The sequence below is a fragment of the Marmota marmota genome, unplaced genomic scaffold (assembly GCF_001458135.2).
Source record: "Marmota marmota marmota unplaced genomic scaffold, marMar, whole genome shotgun sequence".
In the NCBI taxonomy this organism is placed as follows: domain Eukaryota; kingdom Metazoa; phylum Chordata; class Mammalia; order Rodentia; family Sciuridae; genus Marmota; species Marmota marmota.
Window position 1 is genome coordinate 58968874 of NW_025999977.1, and position 26917 is coordinate 58995790.

A 26917-nucleotide genomic window follows, 5' to 3' on the forward strand; every position below is an offset into this window, starting at 1 on the left:
CTGCTGGAGGATGCTGGGTCCATCACGTGTAAAGCCGCAGTCAGTGCCAGCACTCATTGCCCTTGCCGACTGGCTCTGCCATAGTGCCATGGGTTCTTAAGAAAGGGTACTTCTTTCCCAGAGTGACTGCACATTTGATGTCTCGCTGTTGTGCATGTGGACCAGCCTCTGTCCTCGCCAGCACTGGGTGTGGTCAGGGATATTCAATGTTCCCTGCAATGCACAAGGACTGTCCTCAACAGCACTGAGTGTCACCAGGGATATTTGATGTCCCCCACAGTGCACGAGGACCAGCCTGTGTCCTCACCAACACTGGGTGTAGTCAGGGTTATTCTTTGAAGAATCTTCAGTGATTTCCAGGTTTTATTAGACAAGAAATTTTAGTTTTGAAAATTTAAGTCACAAGTGTGATGGATCCATTGGGGGCTGGACACAGTGATCAGGGCCATGCTTTCCTTTTGGCTTATCAGTCGACACTGAGAATCGCTAGGAGAGGCCCTTAGACTTTCCTGAACAATGCTGCTGGCTGTCGGAGAGCATGCAGGAAAGCTACCTAGTTCCCATGCTCCATCCACCAGGTCTCCCCGCCTCAGGTCATATGCCCTGCTGGCTTGGGGTGTGCCCTCCCTGTCTCCCCCAAGGGGAAGTGTTGGGGGCATCTGTCCTCAGCCATTTCAGCATCCATTTGTTGGGGAGCAGCATTCAGTCCTGACCTAGGACACCCCTCATGCTGTTTTCAGCCCCCCAACAGACAGGGTTGACAGAGTGATTGCCAGCAGCTCCCACTGTGAAAAGACCTCTGGTGCTCAGCTTGAGTGTCCTCTAAAGAATCAAGGGCCCACCCATCCACCACGAATGCCCGACGTCACGGGGGCTTCATCCTCGTGGCTGCCATCTCTGCTTGGTGTTCCCACTTCTGTTCCCACTCGAGGGTGATGTTCTCTGTGGAGTCCCAGCTTCCTCTGAAACGCCAACTCGGTCAGGCTCAGGGCTCCATCTTCAGGGAAGACAGGCAAGAGAGCCGGGCTCTAAGCCACCTTATGAGCACCAAGGACAGCACCAGGTGCAGAGGAGGCTGGTTCAGGCACCCAGGACAATGCCAGGCCAGAGAGCTCAAGACACAGGGAGAAGGGCTCTAGGCTGTGTCCTCAGCCTGAGGACAGCACTCAGCACATTGGGTGGCACGCCCCAGCAGATATGGAAGGCCAGCACCAAGTGCAACTCCAGGCACAGAGTAGGTGGGTTCGGTCACAGAGGACAGTGCCAGGAGGAGACCTGGACTCAAGACTGCATCCTCAGCACCAAGGACAGTGCCAGGCACAAAGGAAGATGGGCCCCAGTCCTCAGCATCAAGGACAGCACTGGGCACAGAGGGAGGTGGGCTCCAGACCTTGTTGTCAACAACAAGGACGGCACCAGATATAGAGGAGCCCTGTCCCAGGCCTCGTCCTCAGCACCAAGGACAGCACCAGGCACAGAGAGAGGTGCACTCCAGGCTGAGTCCTCAGCACCCAGGACAGCTCTGGGCACAGAGGGAGGCTGGCTCCAGGCTGGGTCCTCAGCACCCAGGACAGCTCTGGGCACAGAGGGAGGCTGGCTCCAGGCTGGGTCCTCAGCACCCAGGACAGCTCTGGGCACAGAGGGAGGCTGGCTCCAGGCTGGGTCCTCAGCACCCAGGACAGCTCTGGGCACAGAGGGAGGCTGGCTCCAGGCTGGGTCCTCAGCACCCAGGACAGCTCTGGGCACAGAGGGAGGCTGGCTCCAGGCTGGGTCCTCAGCACCCAGGACAGCTCTGGGCACAGAGGGAGGCTGGCTCCAGGCTGGGTCCTCAGCACCCAGGACAGCTCTGGGCACAGAGGGAGGCTGGCTCCAGGCTGGGTCCTCAGCACCCAGGACAGCTCTGGGCACAGAGGGAGGCTGACTCCAGGCTGGGTCCTCAGCACCCAGGACAGCTCTGGGCACAGAGGGAGGGTGGCTCCAGGCTGGGTCCTCAGCACCAAGGAGAATGTACTTGGGCTTGTGCATTCTGAGTTGGGGTGCTGGGACTGGTGGTGGGCATTCCGACCCAGGACTTCAGAAGCACCTTGTTGCATCCCAGCTAAAAGGGCTTCTAGAAGGAGCCATTTGTGACTGTCGTCACCTGCGATCTGAAAGTTGTTTTGGTTGCTGGATATGTTGATTTATCTATCAGAATGGTCTCAGAGTGTCCAGTGTCCTCTAGCTAGTCCTTTTCAAAATGTAAATTTTGAACCAGCTGAGCTTCCTGGGGGAGCTGCTTATTTGGAAGATAATAAGCTTCGTTATTTTCTAGCATGTTTCTCCTCTGCACTCTTTGTTTTTGGGGGGTTTACTGGCAAACAAATTCAGGGAGTATTGCCACTGAGACACATCCTCAGCTCTCTTGTTTTGAGGTAGGGACTCAACAGGTTGTCCAGGCTGGCCTCAGTCTTGCCAGGAGGAGACCTGCCTCAGCCTCTCGAGTGGCTGGGATCATAGGCAGGCAGCACTGTGCCTGGCCTGCCCCATGCACTCTGGAGTCACTTCTGGGGTCAGTGTGCATTTGCTCTGGGAAAGGCAGCATAGTTAGGCCTGGGCCTGCACCCCCTCTTCGGACATGCAACTGCTTGTACTGTCAGCGTGGGTTGGCCATTTCTCTTCAGGCCCTGCAGTCCTGTGAGTGGGGTGATTTGGAATGGCCAATGCCGTTTCTTCTCTAAGCTCATGGGCTGCCACAGCCTCTCTTTGACACTCAGTGCCACCTGACTTTACTCATCAGAAATAAGTGGCAGACCTTCCTTCCCTGCTCCCTTTGCAGTGAGGTGGTCCCCGTGCCTGCTGCCACCGTAAGAGGAGCCTACTCGGACAGGGCCTCGGCATACAGCCTCCTGGGTGAAGTCTGTGATCAGAGGGGAACCTGCCTGCACAGGGCCATGGCATACAGCCGCAGGGCGGGAGCCGTCCAGACCACTCCCTCCTGGGTGAAGTCTGTGAGCAGAGGCTGCTCCCTGCCTGGAGTGGGTGCAGGCCCAGGGGGGCCCTAGGCACCTTTCACCCTCTGGTGTGGTGTGATGTCCTGACCACCTTCAGTTCATCTCACACGGCCATATTTCACATTGGTCTGTTGGCTAACTTAAATTCTTTCTGGAACAATTTGGGACATCGATACACGAGTAGCATTAGAGTCTGCCTTGCCACTGCTGTAGACCCTGATGCTGAGAGGGGTTGACCCTAGTATTGTACTTCAGCGGACTGTGCTTTTTCACTTTTGGGGAGCAGACATGGAAGATCTCTTTACAGTGCTTCTTATTGTGGCATGTGTTGTGCTTCTGCAGAGTTGGGTTTCTCCTTGGGACACACATGAAACTCATAGTTAGACTTTTTTTTCAGTGTGCAGAATGGACATTAACACTGGGCCACCGGCTGTAGACCCACCGCGTTCGCTAACACCTCCTGCACTTTACACTTGCCCGCTGAGGTTTACGCCACTGTCTCAGGAGCCCAGATGGAGAGGAGGTTTCCTGGAACTGTGAGGGGAAGGAGTTGATTATTTCTGAGAGTCTGCACAATGCTTCATCATCACCGGGGCTTTGCTGGCTGATGAGCCACAACAGGGTGATTGTGTGGTCTCCGTCGCCTTTGATGATCAAGAGGTCCTCCAGCTGCTTAGGAGCCGTGCCCCTCACCTGCAGATGAATGTTCCCTGCTGGCGAGTGGAAGCAAAGTCAAAACACTGGGAACATGGGCCCATTCCTGTTGGGCACTGTTCCCCAAGTGGTGTATCAAGAGCAGTCACACAAATCGCCTTGTTTTCTTGGATGATGAAAATCTCCTTTAAAGGAGAAGTTACTAAAATCAGTCACAACAAGCTTTTGAAAGATGGGGGTAAGTTTGAGGACCGTCAGCTGTTGTATTGTCCTTGCTCCTGCCACCATGATCCAGGTGTGGACAGAGTTAGGCATGCTGTTCAACATGGTATGTTTCTCTGGTGGCATTCTGCATCCTGTGGCTCTGCACAGTGGCCAGCCAACCTGGCCTCCTGAGCCAGCTGCTGGGAGGAAACCTGCTGTGGAGATGCAGTAAATGTCACACTGGAGTGGCAGGCAGGCCACTATGTGTGAGGACCTTGTTGGAAGGCAGGAAGGGGCACAAGCCTGGGTGTTGAGACTGGGGAGGGGGAGAAAAGCCACATGGGGGCCCACCAGACAGGACGTTGCCTCTTTATTTTTTTCTTTTTAGTTCAGTGTGCCAGAAGAGTGGAAATTGGCTCTGGTTAAATGTTGCAAAGAGCGAATTGATAGTTATTCTCAACATCTTGGAAAAGTTGCCTTTGAGGGTAAGACAATGTTTGACGTTTTCACAGATCCTATGCTGCGATTGCCCTGCCAGTGACAATGTCATCGGCAAAGTGTGATCAGGTTTTTATGAGATCCATGCCAGTGCTGGCTAATCACACCAGACCTAGGTACCCCTAAGAGCAGGGTTTTAAAAACTGACACCTAGGAGCTGCTGCCCTGCTCACCAGCTTGTTACTGATGCCGTGCACCAGCTTTCACAAGGACCCTGGAATTTTGCCCAACGGACCTTAGTCTATGCAGAAGACTGCATATGTCATGGTGTTCTGGGTCCGTACCAAACACGCCATCTTTACAGCTTTCTTAAGGTCCCCATTGTACAGTGGGGACGGGCATCACAGTCTCCCTTTTTCCGTGTAAGTGAAGGGGAGTATTAGAAAGAGGGGATGAGGAGGAGGGAGCACTTGTGATATGTAATATGTAATATGCATTGTGTAGGCACAACCCATTCTAGGAAGATCCAGAGTACAAGAGTTTGGCAAACAGTACAGGAAGTATAGGTAACTATTCATAGCAAAGAGACACTCATTCAGTTGTTCACTACACACTGGCTCAGAAGTGCGTATCAGTCCTTCCTCTCAGCAACCCAGTGGGTGTCTCCCCGCACACGTCAGCAGAGTCGCTTACCAGTGAATCCAGTGGGAAAGCCAAGAAGCTGCTGTGACAAAATGCCAGCCACCGGGTAGCCTTTAAACAGCAGAGTTCATGGCTGTGGATTCTGGAGACTGGAAATTGCGCTCCGCCCACAGGTCTGGTTGGCCTCGACTGAGTCCCTCTGCTCAATGCTGAGATGGCCCCTGTGCACCTTATCTTCACATGTGTATGGAGAACAAGCTTGCCCTCACCCACCTGCACTTGCCCTCACCCACCTGTGCTTGCCCTCACCACACCTGCGCTTACCCTCACCACACCTGCGCTTGCCCTCACCCACCTGCGCTCGCCCTCACCTACCTGTGCTCACCCACACCACACCTGTGCTTGCCCTCTCCAGTCCTGTGCTTGCCCTCACCCACCTGCGCTTGCCCTCACCCACCTGCGCTTGCCCACACCACACCTGCGCTTGCCCTCACCCACCTGCGCTTGCCCTCACCACACCTGCGCTTGCCCTCACCCACCTGTGCTTGCCCTCACTACACCTGCTCTTGCCCTCACTACACCTGCTCTTGCCCACACCACACCTGCGCTTGCCCTCACCCACCTGCGCTTGCCCTCACCACACCTGCGCTTGCCCTCACCACACCTGCGCTTGCCCACACCACACCTGCTCTTGCCCTCACCACACCTGCGCTTGCCCTCACCCACCTGTGCTTGCCCTCACTACACCTGCTCTTGCCCTCACTACACCTGCTCTTGCCCACACCACACCTGCGCTTGCCCTCACCCACCTGCGCTTGCCCTCACCACACCTGCGCTTGCCCTCACCCACCTGCGCTTGCCCACACCCACCTGTGCTTGCCCTCTCCAGTCCTGTGCTTGGCCTCACCCGACCTCTGCTCGTTCTCACCCCACCTTTGCTTGGCCTCACCACGCCTGTGCTTGCCCTCTGCTTTTATCTGCCTGCAGGCGGAGTGACTTGGTTGATGGAGCCATGAGTTTGTCCTGGTGAGATGGAAAACAGAACAGGCTTTTCAATACCCCATTGCCTGGTTTCGAGGTCACAGGCTGTTACATCAGATGTGTTGCCAGGCAGCCTGGCAATGTGGGTCTGTCCCTGCAGGTGTTCCTTGTGCTCCAATGTGAAGATCTTGTCCTTATGCAGATTGATCAAACTGGGTCTCCTTCATGGTGGGCTTGTTTCTTGTGCCACTCCTGTGGCTCTTGCACAATGCTGCTGCTTTGTGCTTATTGCAAATTTTTGAGCAGAAAGAAACTTCTGAAACTGAGCCAGGTTGCCAAATCGGTATGTTTTAAGGGAGATTTTGTGAACTGGGAAGTAATTTTTTAAAATCCTTTTCTTAAAGGAGTTTTCAACATTTGGTGTCTAACCAATGACTTAATCACTATTGCATAGACATATATTTTAAGATCTTCCTTTTGTCAGAGTAATAGTGAACTCAGACTGTAGGGTGCACATGGAGCAGGCAAGGCACCTGACACCCTCATGTCCTGGCAGTGTGTGACCTCTGCCCTATGTGGCAGAGCGGTGACTCCACCATCTAACAGTGGTAGCTCCCTCTTTTGTAGGCCTTGGCACCCCCCACTTCCGTCCTGAGTGCCGTGGGAAGTGGTGTACATCAAGGTTAATTTACATTGTGGCTTCTGTGAGAGCTTCTCCGTGTCTCTGGAACTGCCTCACCAGGTGCTGGAGCCCAGGGCAGCGCACGTCCAGCACGTCCATCCAGGAGCCTCTTGCTTGAGGAAAGGGTGTGCTTCCTCTGAGGGGCATGAACCCTGCAGAGGTGCCACCTGCCTGCTGTGGCCCTGCTGGCTGCTTCCCAGGGTCCCCGTGTTTTATTTGCTTATTTTGGCAAAGGGGCGTTCACGGGAGCAGCCCTCCTGTGCTTGCTTTTCTCTCCAGGATCCGGAAGGGTGTCGCATGCTTACATGAGACCAAGCTTCTCTTTCCCCACTTGTTAATACTGTCATGAGTCCTCTCAGTCACTGGTAGAGTGTGATAAAGTAGAAAAGTGGATGATTTTTATGAACAAAGAAATAAACTTCTTGGTTTGGAGTAGCAAGAATGGCAGACATCCTAGGTTATTTCCCCATGTTTATAGCTCTGGTTTCATGGTGATGATCCATGATAAAATAGTTTCTCTTTTTATTGCACTTTGCATATCCCAGCTATTGCAAGGTGTGCTGCAAACAGGAATGATTATTGGATTGTTATCTACAAAATAAAGCAGCTATTTTCCGACATATCAGCCGTGGATGAATAATGGGGTGTGTAGTAAAAGCAGGTTTCCCACGGCGATTCCCTCAGCCATCAGCCCCCTGGAATAGCTGGTGTTTCTTCGCGGCGCAGCTCTGTGGAAGCACCTTAAAGATGCTCTTCCGAAGTGCATATCTGCTAGCTCTGGTTGGGGCTGCAGTCTTCCTTTGCCTGCAGAAGATCAAACAGCCCTTGTCTAGTCACTAACTGCCTGTCTTACATGCACAGGAATTGTAGGATGGAACAGAGCCCTGAAGGCGGGAAGTGGGAGAAGCCCAGAGTTGGGCCATCAGACTGGAGGCTTGGCCTGAGGCTCTCACCTGGGGAATTGAGGCCACAGGGCAGAGCTGGAGCACCACCAGGTGAGGCAGGAAGCATGGTCATCCCCACCAGGGGCCCATCAGGCCCATGCAGGCGTATTGCTGTCCACCCTGTGTCTGACTCTCACGCACCAACTGCAGGAATGGTGGATTTCTAAAGAGAATGAACTTGGGTTTTCTGTTTGCTTAATGGTAGTTCTTATTTACTCTGCCTTCTGTGTGTGTGTGTGTGTGTGTGTGTGTGTATTTGTGTGTGTGTATGATTATTTGCTTTCCTTATTGACCTTGAGCTGTAAACTCCTCGTGCTCACCTGTAATACTGAGGTCTGCAGTCACAGTCTATGGAAACCGTCACCAGAGGAGGCCATGGGACCCTTGGCCTGTGATGTCTTGCCTTTCAGGTTGCCTTGCCTGCCCTTCCCAGGGCTACAGGAGGCTGGGTATGTCTCTTCCTATATTTTGGTGTTGCCTCTTGGTTTTTAGGTCTTTTCCTTGTAGGATACCCACACTCTCTCTCCTACCAGAATCTTTAAGGAACCCACCCTAAACCAGTCCAGCAGGAAGAATCCATGAGCTTTCTTATCTGTCCCAGTTTGGTTGGTTGACTTCTCTGTCTAGTCCTTTCAAAGACAAATTGGCAAACCATGGGTGACATAATCGATAAAAGTTACCTGGAGTCCTTAGTTTTCCTTTCCTTCCCCCCATGGGTTCTGGTTATTGAACCCAGGGTCCCTCACACATAGGCAAGTGCTCCACCACTGAACCACTTCCCTGGCTCTTCTTCTTCTTATTATTATTTTTTGCTTTTGGAATCTCTGGATCATCCATATCAATGTGCCAAGATTGACTCCTGACACCTATAAAAGGCAGGTTAGTTTTTCATTTTAAATTTATGGACTGCAGAGTTTCAGCCTTGAATAGTCTCAGAAACAAATGGTGACCACCCCTTGGTTCATGGCCTGCAGTTGCTCAGCCTTGGCTTCCGTCCATGGTGGAAGTCTGCCAGTGCGGGACACCTTCTTCAGGACATGCGTGATGGGCCTGTGTGGCATATAGTTCTAAGTCCAGGCCTTAGCACGAGGGCCTGCCACTCATGGGCTTCTGTGTTGTCCAGAGAGGAAGGGCGGGAGGTGGAGCCCCCATTTTGTGTATTAGCTTTAAAAGCAAAACAGTACAAGCTGTGTCCCTGGCAGGACCCAGCACCATGGGCTCCCAGAGGGAATGGCCTGTGCATGTGACAGGACTGTTTCCAGTTCCAGGGGGACATCAGGTGGCACTCTGCTAGCCTCAGATGGAAGAACAGCAGAGAGGACCCAGGACCTATAGAAGGTGACACTCTGATTCATGCCCTCAGGCTGCAGGTGAGAGTGGGATGGCACAGCAAAAGACAAGTTTCTGTGCCTTTCAGAGCCGGAAGAGTTGAGCACCTGGTCTCTTCTGGAGATTTTCTCTTTAAGTTGAGTCTCCCTGGAATTCTTTTGTGCACTGAGGAGGGGTCTTTTGAATGTTCCTGACAGCTTTAAGGATGCTGGCCTGGTTTGCAAAGAGAGGTTGCTGCATTGGCGGTGAGACCGTCTTTGTTGTTGAAGCTGTTTGCATCAGGAGACGTCTTGCAGGCCTGCCCTTGCCTGCTGGCAAGGCTGTCCCTAATCCATGTGCAATTCAGCAATGTCCCTGTCCTGACCCCCTCCCCCCATGCCCCTGGAGGACAGCACCAAGCACAGATCCAGGGGTTCTGACACAAGACTGCTGCGTCTGCTATAAGCAGTCTGCTCTGGGTATCAGCTTGTTGGCTGTCACAAACCTGTGGTGCTGGAACATTGCTGTGTCCCCAGGAGACAGCAAAGAAGCCTTCACACAGAAATGAAGGCAGTGTGGCTTGAAATTGGGAAGAGAGGCAGGTGGGTGACAGTGTGCAGCCCCCTTACGTGTCCCTGCTTCTGGACTGTAGTTGTGTGTTACGTTGTTAAAAATCCCTGAAGGCTGAAAAGTCACACACTGTTAGGTTAGTAATTCATTATTTTCTGGAAGGTTCTTCCTCGCCTCCTTGGTGGTTGACTTGGGTTGCTTGATTGAGTCACTTCTCAGGTGTTCTTGCGTATGTCCTTGTGGAGAAACAGCAGTCCGGCTATGTCCCTTATAGATGGCACCGACACAGAGCCTCATTCTGGCTGGTACCAAGCTCAAATGCTATGGTTTAGATGTGAAGTGTCCCCAAAAAGCTCATGTGTGAGACAATGCAAGAAGGTTTGGAGGAGAAATGATTGAGTTGTGGGAGTCTTAACCCAGTCAGTGAATTAATCCCTCACAGGATTAACTGAGTGGAAACTGGATGCAGGTGGGATGTGGCTGGAGGAAGTAGCTCATTAGGGGCGTGGCTTTGGGTACACATTTGTATCTGGAGAGTGGAGAGCTCGCTCTCTGCTTCCTAATCACTATGTGCGCTGCTTCCTTCTGCCATGATGTTCTGCCTCACTTCGAGTCCTGAGGAATGGAGCCAGCCTTCTGTGGGAATAGGACCTCTGAAACCATGAGCACTCTATATACCTGTTTCTCCCCTAAAATTGTTCTGATCTGGTCCTTTAATCATGGCAGCAAAATAGCTGACTAAAGCACAAGGGGTTAGTTCTTGTGCAGTGGCGAGGAGGAGGCCAGCTAGCTTCCTGGGCGAACCTGTTAGGGTTTGCAGCAGCGTCAGCCCATAGTTCAACTCTCACCTCTGCCACTTCTAGCCATTTAACGAGGGGCAGCTGCGTAGCTTCCCATGTCTGTTTCATCACTGAGCATAAGGAAGGTGGGGTCTTCTGGGCTCTGGCACAGTGTGAGAGGAGAGTGCTATCCAGAGCTTAGCGCAGGCCCTACCCGCCAGGCCTGCAGATGCTGCCTCCAGTTTCTCCAGCTCCACCCGGCCACACCCGCTGGCCTTGCTAGCCAGGCATGCAGCTATGCCCCTTTGTCCTTTGGCTGGGGTGCCCTGCACCAGATGCTGCTGTCACCTCAGATGCTGTCTAGAGCCCATTCCTTGGTGTTGCTCCTACATCTATCTCATCTTGTGTTCAGTTGTTGCCTGGGCTAAGCTCTTACAGCCCTTTCAGTCTCTGGTAAGGTGGTCAGGGGACAAGGACTAGGATGTGGTCCTGACTCACCAGCAGTGCCACCTTGCCAGGTCCCTTACAACACCTCCCAGCCCAGGGTCCTGCCATAAGCCACCCTTTCCCTGCCTTGCTCGGGGCTGGTCCTGCATTGTCTTGTGCATGACAGCACTTGCATCTTGGCACTTCAAGGTGTATTGTGTGCAGAGGGCTTCCTTTAGCCTCTCCACAGCATGGGTCACTTCACACTGTGCTGCTTGTCCCAGTGTCAGGCCCCTGCTGTCTCACTGCTGCCTCTTTGGTTCAGCATCTGAGCAGCAGGTTTTCTCTGTTCCAAAAGTGACATGGTGGAGATTACCTCAGGTGAGCACACACCACATGTGTCCAGTGTACTCCAGGAAGGCTCGCTGTGGTCCAGGGACACACACCAAGGGCCGCTTTTTGGAAAGTGTCTCTTTTGTCCCTCTGAGGAACAAGGACAGCCGCAGACATGTCCTGTATTGTAGAACAGGTGCAGGAGGAACTGAGAATGGAAGGAATGAGGTGCTCTCAGGCTGAGTGGCCTGGGTTCAGTCATTCTGGTCACGGGAGGGTGGCTCAGTGTCTGGGTGCTGTGTGGAAGCACTTGCAGACCATGAAGGCATGCCAGACACCCGTGCTGCTCCCACCCCAGTCGAGAGCACGCTGTCTTCCCCTGACCTGAGGATCTCACCAGAAGGAAGTCATGTTGACAGCCCAGCTCTGCTGTGCAGCCCAGGCCGTAGTGGCCAGATGACAGGGGTGTAAAGCCACTGCCTTTCCTTTGTGGGCCACCTTTACAGCAAGCCCAAATCCCAATGGGTCATTGTCTGTTAGGAGCTCTGATGAATGACCAGAGTTTCTGTCCAATGGAAAAGACTTTCATTCATTTTCTGGTCATTTTGCTCATTAGAAACATGCTATAACCCTTTTAAAATATTGTATTTTGTGGTAAATTCATTAGATCTTTACTTAAAACAAGTTCTGCCATAACTTGGATTTGAAGGTAAGACCCCAGGGGCTTCTGCTGCTGGGCACTGCAGCCAGGGAAGGCCGTCCGGGAGGTGTAAGCCTGGATACCTGGCCCACTGGCTGCCTGCTGGTCACCTGGAGAAGCCACACTGTGCTTTTGTGGCTGTGCACATGTGCCTTTGCAAAGTACACCTTAGAATGACTTGGAGCAGCTGCTGCTGTGCACCCAGGAGCAGCTCCCGATCTCCAGGCCCAGGCTGGCCCTGGTGGCTCAGAGCAAAAGCTAAAGCAAAGCCCTTGACTGCACAGCAAGCCATCTTCTAACTAGTTGGAATGCTCAGTGACTTTTACGTCTTTGAAGAGGAGTGAAAGGCCAGCGGTCATTAGAAATCCCGTTTTCCTCTCCTTTAGTGCTTGGCTTTCCCAGGGGTTGGATGTGCGAGCCGTGTGTCCAGCTTTAGGAAGTCCTAATCTGCCACTGGAGAACATGCACGTGCTTAACCTGCTGAAGCCTTATTGCTGACATTCTTCACTTGTGTTTTTTGGAAGAGAAAGCTGTTTCCATGAGGATTCAAGTTCCTACCCCAGAAAGAAAAAATCCTGATGAGAGGATTGAGGACTTGGCTACAGGCTCAGCCCCACAGTCAGCTAACCCTGCCGTCTGCATTGTCTTCTGGAGGAGATGTCTCTCTCCTCTGGAAGCACAAGGTCCCACACCCCAGAAAGCCAGGCTCTTGGATGATGGGAATAGTCTTCCAACTAGGGCAGAGTGGGGAAGAGGCCACAGAGGCACAGGAGCAGCCATGGCCTGGTAACCACGGGTAACCAGCTGCACAGCAGGCTGGGACGAGGCCAGGTCGGAGGCTCGAGGATGAGCAGGCTGCTGACTCTGTTTTGCCTTCTGCTGGGGCCCTGGCTGTCCAGCCCTGGCCTGCATGAGCCTGGACCCCTGATTCCTGTGAACTCCCAACCCTGGCTGCCGGTACCTTGACACTCTGCCCCCTTCCACGTCATGCTTAGCTGATGTGGAGTCTTCCTGCCTGCCTAGGGCTCCATGCTGGTGCTTCCAGCTGCTGAAGAGGGTGTCTGAGGCTTCCACATGATGAAGTGGACCAAGTGGCTTTTGTTTCAGAATTTAGATTATGAAGTACTGGACGTTTTCTTGTGAAAGACTCAGCACAGTATGAGTCACTCTAGACAATTGAAGCACTCTGCATTCCTGCCTTATCTTATTTTAAACACTGTAGTAAAAATACAGGCAGCTACACTCCCTCACCGGCAGCCTCTGGCCTAACCCAGCCCTCTGCTGCTTTTTAAGTGAAGTTTTACTGGCTCTGCTGCCTCTGTCTGGCCACGTGTTCCTGTGGTTGCTTTTGTGCTGCAGCCACAGAGCCCTGCAAGTCCAGAAGCCTCAGCTGGCCCTTCAAGCCTAAAGTCCTTTTCCTTTAGTCCTTTATAAAAAGCTTTCTGACACTGTTCAGGGTGCTTGAAATTTTGACTCCCAACTTTAAGGTTTTTAACTTTCCTTGGACATACGATGTATTTCACTTAATACTATTGTAATTTTAAGATTCTTATTTTCCAGTAAAGCAGATCGGATTAAGCTCTAAATGAAAAGCTGGTGATTTCTCTAGCATTGTGATACTTCACCCATCCAGTCCTCTGCTCGCTGGGTTTTACCTGAAGGGGACGTAGAGGAAGAGGAGGCCATCACACATTGTAAATGTCCTTTGAAGGCCATAGCTTCCCTTCCAAAGTAGATATTGAAAGTGAACAGGTGCTTGCAGAAGAATTAAAAGCAGCCGGTACATGTTGGACAGGATGTGTACACTCTGTAGCTGTCAAGGAATTGCAGATTAAAGCAGCAGAGTTGTACATTTTGAGGTGCAGGTGGGGAGCTTTTACCAAATGGTGCAGGTCAGTGAGGCTGTGGGGTGTGCTTTTTTAGAAGACTATCAGGAAATGCATCTGTCTTCTGATTGTAAGTTCTAAGAACTGACCCTAAAGTGTGCCAAGAAGTTCACCTCTAGGATGCTTATTGCTTTGCTCTGTGAATCTGTGGTGTGAAAATTGGAGGCAACTGCAATATCATGTATTAGGGAACTGGGTTTAAAAATTCTGGAAGTCCACATGGTGGAGCTTGGTGTGGTTTTGGAAAGGATTGTATCTGTTTGACAGGGTGTGTTGTGCAGGATGCATTTTAAGTAAAAGCAAGTTGCAGGACAGTTCTGTAGGTTGTAACTGCAGCGATGTTCTACACATCAGCACCCATTGAGAAGCCGTGGAAAGACACATCACAACTTGTACATCATTGCAAGTGGGTGGGAATGCAAGGGACATTGTGGCTCCAAAACCTGAATATTTTGATGGGCAACTGCAACTTCACATTTGCAGTGTGTGAAACAACTCTGAGCTTGAAATGAGGTTTTGCAGAGCCAGGCAACTTCTCATCCTTCACTCGAGAGGAGAGCTCCTTCAGTGCCCATGAGGGCTGTTTGTTATTTTGTTAGCCGGACTTGCTAGATATAAGCAAATGTGCTTTCAAGCTCACTGCAGGGGGAGAATGGCAACTGCCAGCAGGAGGACCTGCAGGAATAGAAAGGGTGATGGACACGGTCACCAGGGTTACAGACCAAGCTTTTCTAAATGCAGACTCCATAAAGAAAGAGCAGGCACATCAGGGCTGCCAGCCTGGGGACAAGGCTATGTGGCTATCCAGGAGTGGAGTGCAGAACGGGCTGTCGAGCTCATCTGTGTGACCTGAGCCCCTTTAAGAGCAACATGCTGTGAAACACTCCAAGGTTAATTCCAGCAGCGTGCCTAAAATAACTGAAAAGGACCAATGTTGATGAGGGAAATAAGTACCTTGAGACCCGTGATGATGGAACCCACTGTATGGAGCGCAGCACTGTGGTTTTGAGAAGGAAGTTCGCAGGAACGAATGCCTGCATTAAGAAAGGGAGGACTCAAATAACTTCCTGGCTTTATGCATCAAAGTAGGAGAACAAAGTAGGCTCAAAGTTAATAGAGGGAAGGAAATAAATGAAATAGAGCTGAGAAAAACAAATGAAACAAAGTTGGAAAGCTTTTATCCAGGTTAAGAAGAGGGGGCATTCAAATAAATAAAATCAGATACAAAAGAGCAGACATTACAACTGATACTACGAATCATCATAGGATCATCAGAGGGTAAGAGACCACCATGAACAATTACACGCAAGCAGATCATTGGATACCTAGAAGACACCGATTGATTCCTGAAGAAGTTGGAATCATGGAGCAATATGAAAACTGAACAAATCAACAATAAGGAGACTAAGTCATTATCAAAAATCTCCTGACAGAAAGAAGCTCAGGACTGGAAGAGACTATCGGTTACCTCCCAAACAGTTAAAGGAGAGTTCATGAGGCCAAGCCTATGATGATACCAGAATCAGAGAAAGAAACTACAGGTCATTATCCCTGATGAGCTTCCATGCAAATCTTGATGCAAACCAAGTTTAACAACACATACTAAGGATGATGCACCATAATTAGGGAGTTTTTTGCCTGGGATGCAAGAATGGTCCAAACATGTAAATCAACAAATGCGATGTGATCCTCTCAATAGATGCAGAAGATGCCTTCAGCCAGGTTCATAATAAATACTCTCCTCAAAAGAGGTAGAGAAATAATGTACTTCAGCACAGTCAGGCCACAGATGTCAGGCCACAGTTAACACTGTCTGGTGAAAAGCGTAAAGCCTGTCCTCTAGGATCAGGACCAAGACAAGAAGATCACTTCAGCCACTGCCATTCAACGCGTAGTGACGCCTTGGCCAGAGCAGGCAGGCAAGAGAGGGAGGCTGAAGGCATCCATGTTGGGAAGGAAGACGTGACATTCCTGCTTGTAGATGACATGATGTCATATGGAGAAGACCCTGAAAACTCCTCTTAAAAAAAGTCAGAACTAATAAACAATTCATGATTCTGTCTTGGTGAACTGTGTGTTTCTAGGAATCGATCCGTTTCTTCTAGTTTGTTTGTTCAGTTTGTTTGCATACCTTGTCCATGTGGCCTCTTGCATCCTTTGTACCTCTGTGATATCAGTTGTAGGATGCAAAACCAACATTTAAAAATTAGTTGCACACATACAGTGGCACCAAAAGAAATTTAAAAGGCTGTCCCATTTATAACAACATCAAAAAGAATAAAATTTTTAGGAATTAAATTTTACCAAGGATGTGAAAGGTCTGTACCCTGAAAAATATAGAACACTGATGAAAGGCACTGGAGAAAGCACACAAAGGAGGGATGACCAGTGTTTATGAACTGGAAGAATTAACACCATTAAAATGTCCGTGCTGCCTAGAATGCTCTACAGATTCAGTATAATTTGTATCAAAATTCCAAAGACATTTTTCAAAGAAAGAGAAAGACGTCTTAAAATTCATGTGAGCTTCCAACGGAGCTGAAGGAACTGAGGCCGTCTTGAGAGCGGAGGGCAGAGCTGGAGGCACCCTGTTTCCTGGCCTCCACTGGCACTGGAAAGCTGCGGCAGGCAGGGCAGGGTGGCTGGTGTCAAAGACAGACACACAGATCAGGAGACACGGCAGGAAGCCTGGCACGTAGACCCCACGTGGTGAAACGTCCTTTGTGCAAGGTGCCAGCAACGTACAAGGAGGGAAGGGTGATCTCTGCACCACAGCACAGGGGACACTGGGTGTCCACTTGAGAAAGGGCATCTTGGACAACTATGCACAGAAACGAACTCAAAATGGATCTACAAGTTAGGTGTAACACCCCAAAGCCTCTCAGTTGGTCCAGGTGATCACGTCTTGGTTGAGACACAGAAGCACAGGCAACACGAGCAAGAGCAAGCAAGGGGGGTCGCGTGCAGTTGGAAAGTTCCTGCTTAGCACAGGGAGCAGCCAGCCAAACGCAGAGGCCCCCTGAGCATGGAGAGCACGGCTCGCTGTCCGCATTGACCTGGTCGGTGGCCCACAATCCAGCAGTAGGAGGAGCTTACAGGACTCCAGAGCAAACGAGGCAGCTGGGTTAAAATATTTTAGAACAAACAGAAATATTTTGAAATAAAAAATGGGCAAAGGACCTGAAAAAGATATTTTTTTCAAAGTAGATACGCAAATGAGCAACAGATACATGAAATCTGCTGGCTAGTTGTGAGGAAATGCAGAGCCAGCCACAGGAGCACCTCGTCACGCTGCTGGGATGGCCATATCAAGAAGTGCTGGCAAGAGGTGAAGGAGCAGGCCTTGCACAGTGCAGGCAAGAGCAATTTGAAGCTTCCTCAAAAAGTTACAAGTACATCTGTGCTCACCAGCAGTTGCACTCTGAATGTGCAAGCTTAGGAAACAGAGATACTGCAGCACCACATCCGCCGCACAACTCTTCACAGCAGCCAAGGTATGGAACAAAGTGACAGTGTCATGGCCAATTTGTCAGGTTAGATTGGATCAAAGGTGACAAATCAGCCATGAAAAAATAGAATTCAACCAGCGTTCTTTGTTTTGCCTGTCGTGTTTAAGGACGAGAGACACGCACTAAGCGACCCAGGAGCCTTGGTCTAAGACAGTATCACTGCAGTCAGGGTGGGAGGCCGCCAGGCCCTCTGTGTGGACGTTTGGAGTTCATGGTGAAAACTGGACATCTAGTCAAAGATGCAAGTGGGCAAACATGAAGGGAGTGTCCAGGCTGGACTTCACTATCGGGAAGCTGTCATGCAGGTCACAGGAGTGGGTGATATGGAGGAGGGGAGCAGAGTCAACAGAGGCCCAGGTCCTGGGCCTCCCGTGTGCTCCACCTGTCTGACTGCATCCTTCCCTGGGAGTCGCCACCTCAGCCCACCTCTTTGTACAAGCCACTTGGTCCTGAGCAGCAAACCCTCTGGAATGCACTGATTTTTTTTTTTTTTTTTGGATGCTGGGTATTGAACCCAGGGTGCTTTACTACTGTATATCTGCAGTTCTTTTATTTTTGAGACTGGGTCTCACTGATTTGCTTAGGGTCTTGCTAAGTTGCTGAGTCTGGCCTTGAACTTGCAGTCTTCCTGCCTCAGCCTCCTGAACAAAGTCCCTTAGATCTTGACTGAGTTGTGCTGATGAATAGAATCTCTTTCAGTTTTATTCTTTGAGCATTTACAGTGTGCTGGACACGCTCTAGAGGAGAATAACGAAGTCTCCTCAGTCCTCTTCAGCACATATTTGTAAGGTGCTTTCTGCCCCAGAGACTGCTGGGTGCTTGCGTGGTCAGTGCTTGTAAAGAACTGAGAGGTGACCGGCATGAAGGGCAGTGCAGCTACCACTGAGGACACGGGACAGTCTTGCGTTGGCTGTGAAGCAGGACACCCCATCAGGGAAGTGGAGTGGCAGCCCACTTCCTTGCTGCCCGAAGAGTGGGAAGAGTGGGAAGCTGCTGCCTCCTGGAGCCCGTCTCCCTCATGTGCACGCTCACTCTTCTCCTGTAGGTGACCTGCTTGTCCCAGCCTGGGTCCTGGGCCTGCAGGAGTGCTGGCCTTGCCCGTCCGGTCATGAAGGCCTGTAGGAGACTCCTGTACTGGGTGCATGTTCTTGTGAGCTTTCTCTCCCGACCCTCCCTTGTTTGCCTTGAGGTTTCTCCACGAGGGGTCTGTGGTGGACCCGGAGAGCCGTGGCTGCTGAGGGGTTTCTTGTGACCACTCTGTGAATGTACAGGCCTCGTGACTTGCCACAGTCTGGCTGGGCACAAAATCACGAGCCACCACACAGCTTGTAGATTCAAACAGCAACTCTTTATTCCCGAACTCACACCAGCCGTATACAAACACGTTCTGGGGAAATCCACGTTCTCTGCCCAAATCCACGTTCTCTCCCAAATTCACCTTCACTGGGCTTCTGTCTCCCAAAATATACTGTCTGAATCCGTGAGAACTCAAGGGGAACTTAGGCAGCAGGATACGCCCTATTCCCAGCAGGAATAATCTTAAACCTTAAACCTGGAACCTAAACTGGGAACGCCCTAAACCCGATTATGTTAAACCAGGAACACCCTAATCCGCCCTGGTCCTTGAGCAAGGTCAACTACATTCAATGTCACTGCAAAATGTCAGCAACATGGGGTACGCTGGCAAGGAAATTGTCATACCTACTTGGCTAATGGCTCCCAGCAGTGACTATTTTTAGAAACCACCACCCTCACCTGTGTTGAGGTTGTGTGAACCTTTAACAGGAATAGATCTTACTGGTCTCTTCCAGGCCACATGCACCTGTGCAGCAGCCCTGGGCTGCAGTCTGTCTGGCGTGTGAGTCTTCAGGACCAGACTTGGAGTTCACATGACTCCCAGCAAGCGCATCCTCCCCTTTCCTGGTTCGTAGCAGCCATCCTTAGAGCCTTTTGTATTCAGTGTGACCTCGTGCACATAAGTGGCAGTAGACTGTGTCCACTCGACGAAGCATGTCTTCAAGCTTTCACGGCCAGAACAGGAAACCAGTCTGTTTTCTAAAGCAAGTGGACTCCACCTGTGCTCTGTAAGTTCGTTTTGCTTCTTTTCAAGTTAAGCCATATCTTTCCTTTTTAGATATAAAAAGTTACTTCTACAGCCACTTGAAATTCACTGAATCTTTTCTTATGATAATGCTACTGAAAGTGTGAGCTGCTTCTCAGAGAAGTCTGCCTTGCCCACACACCGGCGGACCCAGACCTGTGGGTGAGACAGGAGTAGGTCAGTGCACAGTGCCGTTCCTGGAACCTCCTAGACCCAGGTCCCCATAGTCTCTTGGGAAGAGGTGCTGTTGCCATGGCTGTTTGCAGGAGGAGGGATGTCCCTGAAGGCACGTCGCTCTTCACGGTGCCCCGCACTGTGGGTCAGGTGGAGTACGAGTGTGTGCCCTGGTTTTGACTGTGGCTTTGGAGTTGGTGTTCGTGGGGTGCACGTCTTGCTCAGCAGAACTGGGGGATTTGGGAGACAAGTGTTCAGGGCACTTGGCACTGACCATCAACTCCCTAGGACAGGAAATAGATGCCTCAGCATGTCCCCGAGCAGTCTGGGGCTCGACTAAAGATGCTCAGGGATGCACCAGGCCATGCCTTGGTGTACAGGTGACTCACCACAAGTGCTCGGACCATGCTGGGTCCATCCTGTGTGCATGTGTGCCCGGCTGACACACTGTGAGTGCTCCGTGGCCCACAGGGCCAGCACGTGCCCACGCTGCACTCCCTGGAGATGCTCCTATGCGACGTACCTTCAGGGACATCCCTCCTCCTTGTGCTGCCATGTTGCCCCCACACCTGACTCGCTGGTCCAGGGGTGCTCAGAGGAGCCCTGGAGTGGGAGAACCTCCCGCTGCCTGGTTGGAGTTCTTGGCAGACAAACTGCACCTCCTGGGTGCACAGTGGGGCCTGGGAGCCTGTGCTCCAGCTGGAGCTCTGTGACGTGCTGAGGGGAGCCTGTTCCTGGTGCCCAGTGCCTGAATATCTGCCATGAGATTCTGTTAACTTGTGGCCCTGTGTCCTTCCCAGAGTCCCTTGGAGACCCCTTGATCTGAAGAAGGATGTAGCATCAACCTATTTGTAGTGCTTCACATGAGGCTAACTCAAGTTTTTGGAAAGTGACTATATTTAAAACTTAGCTATCTGAAATCTGAAAGGTTTCCCTTTTTGAATTTTTTATTTTTTTTAATTCTCACTAGCTGTACACGACAGTAGGATGCATTTTGACATACACAAATGCAACACAACTTCTCATTCCTCTGGCTGTGCATGGTGCAGAGTCACTCCAGTAGTGCAGTCATACATGTATATAGGGTGATGATGTCCGTCTCATTCTACTGTCCTTCCCATCCTCACAGCCCCACCTCCACTCCCTCCCCTTTACATAAACCAAACTTCTTTCATTCTTCCCTATTTCCCACCCTACTATGGATCAGCATCCACTTATCAGAGAAAACATCAGCTTTTGCTTTTGGGGATTGGCTTACTTCACTTAGGGCATGATAGTCTCCAACTCCATCCATTTACCTGCAAATGCCATAATTTCATTCTTTTTTTAAGGCTGAGTAACATTCCGTTGTGTATATGTACCACATTTTCTTTATCCACTCATCTGTTGCTTCCACAGTTTAGCAATCGTGAATTGCTATGAATGTTGTGAGTTTCTGTGAACAATGCTGATTTTTCAGTCCTTTGGTTATTAACTGAGAAGTGGTTCCATTCCAAGTTTTCTGAGGTATTTCCATACTGCTGTCCAGATTAGATGCAGTTTGCAGTCCCACCATCAACGGATGAGTGTGCCTTTTCCCCACATCCTTGCCAACATTCATTATTGCTTCTTCTCGATTCTGACTGGAGTGAGATGAAATCTTAGCATAGTTTCAATTTGCATTTCTTTAATTGCTAGAAATAACATTTTTTTTTGTTTGTTGATCAATTGTTTTTCTTCTGAGAAGTGTCTATTCAGTTCCTTAGCCCATTTATTGATTGGATTAATGGTTTTTTTTGTGATATTAAGTTTTTTTTGGGGGGAGGTTACTGGGGATTGAACTTGGGGGTACTCAACCACTGAGCCACATCCCCAGCCATATTTTGTATTTTATTTAGAGACAGGGTCTCAGTGTGTTGCTTAGCGCCTCGCAGTTGCTGAGGATGGCTTTGATTTCACAATTCTCCTGTCTTAGACTCCCAAGCCGATGGGATCACAGGCTTGTAGTACCGCGCCTGGCATTTTTTGAGTTTTTAATATGTCTTGGAGATTAGTGCTCTATCTGAGGTGCATGTGGTGAAGATTTTTCTCTCACTCTGTAGGGCTCTCATCACATTATTGATTGTTTGCTGAGAAGAAGCTTTTTAGTTTGATGCTATCCCATTTATTGATTCTTGATTTTACTTCTTGTGCTTCAAGTCTTGTTCAGGAAGTCAGGTCTTAAGCCATCATGTCATGATAAAGATTTGGGTCTACTTTTTCTTCTATTAGGCGCAGGGTCTCTGTTCTAGTGTCTGAGTCTTTGATCCACTTGGAGTTGGTTTTTGTGAAGATGAGTGGTAGAGATTTAATTTTGTTTTGCTACACGTGGATTTACAGTTTCCTCAGCACCATTTGTTGAATAGGGATCTTTTCTTCCATGTATGTTTTTGGCGCCTTTGTCTAGAATGAGCTAACTACATACATGTGGTTTGTCTCTGTGTCTTCTATCCTGTACCACTGCTCTACATGTCTGTTTTGGTGCCAGTACCATGCTGTTTTTTTTGCTATAGCTCTGTAGTATAGTTTGAGGTCTGGTATTGTGATGCCTCCTGCTTCAGTCTTCTTGCTGAGGATTTCTTTGGTTAGTCTGAGTCTCTTATTTTTCCAAATGAATTTCATAATTGATTATTCTATTTCTATGAAGAATGTCATTGGGATTTTAATAGGAATTGCATTAAATCTGTATAATGTTTTTGTTAGTATGGCTATTTTGACAATATTAATTCTGCATATCCAAGAGCATGGTCTTGCATTTCCAAGACCATCTTCTAAGGTCTTCTTCAATTTCTTTCTTTAGTGTTCTGTAGTTTTCATTGCAGAGGTCTTTCACCTCTTTTGTTAGATTGATTCGCAGGTATTTTATTTATTTATTTATTTATTTTGAGGCTATTGTGAATGGGGTATTTTTCCTAATTTCTCTTCAGTGGATTCATCGCGATGTGTAGGAATGCATTTGATTTATGGCTGTGGATTTTATATCCTGCTACTTTGCTGAATTCATTCATTAGTTGTAGAAGTTTTCTGGTTGAATTTTTTGGATCTTCTAGATATAGAATTATGTCATCAGCAAATAGTGATAGTTTGAGTTCTTCTTTGCCTATTTGTATCCCTTTAATGTCTTTCTTCTGTCTAATTGCTCTGGCTAGAGTTTCAAGGACTGTGTTGAATAGAAGTGGTGAAAGAGGACATCCTTGTCTTGTTTCAGTTTTTTAGAGGGAATGCTTTCAGTTTTTCTCCATTTAGAATGATGTTGGCCTTGGGTTTAGCATATATAGCTTTTACAATGTTGAGGTATGTTCCTACTATCCCTAGTTTTTCTAGTGTTTTGAACATGAAGTTGTGTTGTATTTTTTCAAATGCTTTTTCTGCATCTATTGAGGTGATCATATGATTCTTGTCTTTAAGTCTGTTGATGTGATGTATTATATTTATTGATTTCTGTTTGTTGAATCAACCTTGCCTCCCTGGGATGAACCCCACTTGATCATAGTGCACTTTCTTTTTAATACGTTTTTGCGATTTGCCAGAATTTTATTGAGAATTTTTGCGTCTATATTCATCAGGGATATTGTTCTGATGTTTTCTTTCTTTGATGTCTCTTTGTCAGGTTTTGGTATCAGGGTGATACTAGCTTCATGAGTTTGGAAGGTTTCCCTCCTTTTCTATTTCATGGAACAATTTGAGGAGTATTAGTATTCATTCTTCTCCAACTGTCTTGTAGAACTTGGCTGAGAATTTGTCTGGTCCCAGGCTTTTAACTTGGTTGGTAGGCTTTTGGTGACGTCTTCTGTTTCCTTACTTGAAACTGATTTGTTTAAATTGTGTTTGTTCTCCTGATTCAGTTTGGGCAGACCATATACCTCGAGAAATTTGTCAGTATTTTCTGGATTCTCCATTTTACTAGAGTATAAATTTTCAAAAGAGTGTCTTATTATCTTCTGTATTTCAGTAGTGTCTGTCATGATATTTCCTTTTTTCATCATGAATTTTAGTCATTTGAATTTTCTCTCTCCTTTTTGTTAGAGTGGCTAAGGGTTTATCAATTTTATTTATTTTTTGAAGAACCAGCTTTTAGTTTTGTCAGCAGTTTGTTTCAATTTTATTGATTTCAGCCCTGATTTTAATTATTTTCTGTCTTCTGCTGTGTTTGGTGTTCTTTCTGTAGGGCTTTGCTGTAATGTCAGGTCATTTATTCGTTGACCATTTATTCCTTTTATGAATGACCTCAATGCAATGAACTTTCCTCCTAGCACTGCCTTCAGAGGGTCCCAGACCCTCTGTATTGGAGTTCTGTTTACCTCCAAGAACTTCTTTCCTCCTCCTTGATGTCTTCTGTTATCCATGCGTCATTCAGTAGTATAGTGCTTAGTCTCCAGGGGTGGGAGTAGCTTCTGCTATTTATTTTGTCATTTATTTCTAATTTCATTCCATTACGGTCTTATAGAATGCAGGGTAGTATCTCTATTTTTTGTGTTTGCTAAGAATTGCTTTGTGACATAACATATGGTCTGTTTTAGAGAAGGATCCATGTGCTGCTGAGAAGAAAGTGTATTTGCTTGTTGATGGATGGAGTGTTCTATATATGTCTGTTAAGTCTAAATTATTGATTGTATTATTGAGTTTTATAGTTTTTGTTTGGAAGATCTTTCCAGTGGTGAGAGAGGTATGTTAAAGTCAACCAGTTATTATTGTGTTGTGGTCTATTTGATTCTTGAAATTGAGAAGACTAAGTTTGATGAACGTAGATGCTCCATTGTTTGGGGCATGAATATTCATGATTGCTATGTCTTGTTGAAGTATGAGTCCCTTAAGGAAATGTCCTTCTTTATCCCTCTGACTTTCTTTGGTGTGAAGCCCACTTTGCCTAACATGAGGATGGGAACCCCTCTTGTTTCCCTGGTCCATGTGAGTGGTATTATGGTTTTCCATCCTTTCACCTTCAGTCTGTGGGTGTCTCTTACTCTGAGAAGAGTCTCTTTGAGGGTAGCATCTTGATGGGTCTCTTTATTTTAATCCAATCTGTCAGTCTACGTCTTTCGATAGATGAATTTAGGCCATTAACTTTCAGGGTTATTATTGAAATATGGTTTATGTTCCCAGTCATTTTGATTTTTTTTTTTGGTTTTTTAACTTGGTTTCTCCTTTGATTGTTTTTTCCTTTAGTGTAGGTCCTCCCTTTGCTGGTTTTTATTGTTGTTTTTTATTTCCTCCTCATGGAATATTTGCCAAGAATGTTCTGTAGTGCAGGTTTTCTCGTTATAAATTCTTTTAACTTTTATTTACCATGGAAGGTTTTTATTTTGTCATCAACTCTGAAGCTTAATTTTGCTGGGTATAAGAGTCTTGGTTGACCTCCATTTTCTTTCAGAGCTTGGTATGTGTTGTTCCAGGATCTCCTGGCTTTGAGGGTCTGGGTTGAAAAATCTGCTGAGATCTGAATTGGTTTCCCCCTATATGTAATCTGAAACTTTTCTCTTGCAGATTTTAGTATTCTATGCTTTTTCTGTAGGCTGGGCCTTTTTATCATAATGTGCCTTGGTGTAGATCTGTTGTAATTTTGCATATTTGGTATCCTGTAAGCCTCTAGTATTTGATTTTCCAATTCATTCTTCACGTTTGAGAAATTTTCTGATATTATTTTATTGAAAAGATTGTACATTCCTTTGGTTTGAATTTCTGTGCCTTCCTCTATCCCGATAATTCTTATATTTGTTCTTTTCACATTATCCAATAATTCTTGGAAATTCTGTTCGTAGTTTCTTACCATCTTCATTGTATGGTCAACTTTATTTTCAAGATTATATATTTTGTCTTCATTGTCTGAGGTTCTGTCTTCCAAGTAATCTAGTCTGTTGGTGATGCTTTTTATTTATTGAATTTTTAATTTGCTTTATTGTTTTCTTCATTTCAAGGATTTCCATTTGGTTTTTTTTTTTCTTTTTGTTATTTTGTTTTGTTTTTCAGAATCTATTACTTTTTTCCTGAAGTAATCTTACTACCTGCATTTGCTCTCTTATCTCTTTGTCGGAGTGATCAATTGTTGCCTGCATTTTCTCTCTCATATCATTCTTTGCTTCACAGATCATGTGAATTATGTGTATTGTGAACTCTTCTCTGTCATTTCATATGGATTCTATTGCTGTAGCACCTTGGTTGGTTTGGGCACTTTCTTCCCTTGTGTCTTCATGTTGTCTATGAGTCTTCCTCCCTAGCAGTGGGGATCCAAGGTATTTCAGTTTATACCCTGTAATCTTGTTCTGTCCTTGCAGGTTACTAATACCTCGACTTTAAGGAGGAGATCAATATTTACAGCACCCAATGCAAACAATATGCAGCCTTAAACCAAGTAGCTCCTATTTAGACACAGTTTTGTCACAATAAACAGAAATTATGTGTTCAATTAATATCTACAATATAAATAGCAGGCTTGCATAAGGGTCTCTAGTTTATAATGGTGGACAAAGGCGGGGGGTGGGTGGTAGGATGTGGGGTTCATGCGGTAGGAGTGGGAATGTAGAGGTGTAGGATCACAGGAAGAGTGAGAGAGGAATCAAGAGAAGTGGGCTAGCAGGGATAGCCCTGGTGTAGGCAGGCCTGCAGGGACTTGGTGATGGTTTCCCGGGTCTTGGCTGTTGTCTCTAGATGGAAGTAGCCAGGAGAGCCATGTGCTGGTAGATGGGGGGCTGCAGCGTGGTCACTCTCCTCCTCCTCCCCACAGTCACTCTGCCCGCTCCTCCACGTGGTGGGCTGGGTTGTTGGCTCAAATTTTTTATTTTTAAATTGTAATTTGACAAAATATAGTTGTGTAGGGTTGCTCTGAGTTTTCTTAGTCACTGAGGTTTGCTAAAATTAAATATCCAACTTTAAAAAGTAACCACTTAGTTGGAAACTTTTCTAAAATATGTTTTGGCGTTTAGTACTTTTCACCTGGAGCTTGCTGAGGGTCCGCCAGATCCCTGGCCTTGCCCGAGGTGCTGTGGTCCAGGCTGGGGGCAGTGCCCGTGGCCCCAGGACGGTGCTTTCTCTTGCTCCCTTCACGCCAGCCCCTCCTCCAGCAGGCAGCTGTGTAGCTTGCGTGTCCCCCGCCTGTGTTGGAACCCACCCTACTCCTCTTGCTCCCTTCATCTGTTTCCTCTGGACTTAGAAGCTGGGTCACTGTGGGTGCAACAGGGCCACAGGGACCTCTGGGCTGGGGCTGGGCACTGGTTGGCAGCAGTGCTGGAGGCCTGGGCTCCCATTTTGGAGGCTGACCCTAACGTAGTCCTCACCCAGCATTGCTGGCTCTTCCAGGTCTGCGCCAGCTCCCACAGCCGCCCCACTCCCACCTGGCCTTCCGAGCTCTTGGAGCTCCCCAGCAGGTCTTGGTGAAGTGCCCCATGCCCCACGTGTTACTGTCATGGCAGGAATGCAGATCAACTGTCTGCTCCAGCAGCTTTAAGTGGGCGGGGAAGCCTTGATCAACTGTGCACCAAAGCAGGCATCCTGGGTCGGGGTGTCCTGAAGCTAGCTGGTCTGTGGGAGGGTGGCGGGACTGAGCTTCAGCTGTCTCCCTGTTGGGCACTGGGCGGCAGGTGG

The 26917-nt window shown here is 48.4% G+C and overlaps 1 protein-coding gene across 3 annotated transcripts in view; it reads left to right on the top strand.

The window, feature by feature from the left end:
* Eipr1 (EARP complex and GARP complex interacting protein 1) overlaps positions 1-26917 on the top strand; it is a 104750-nt gene that overhangs the window by 58443 nt on the left and 19390 nt on the right. The gene's annotated exons all lie outside the window — the stretch shown is intronic.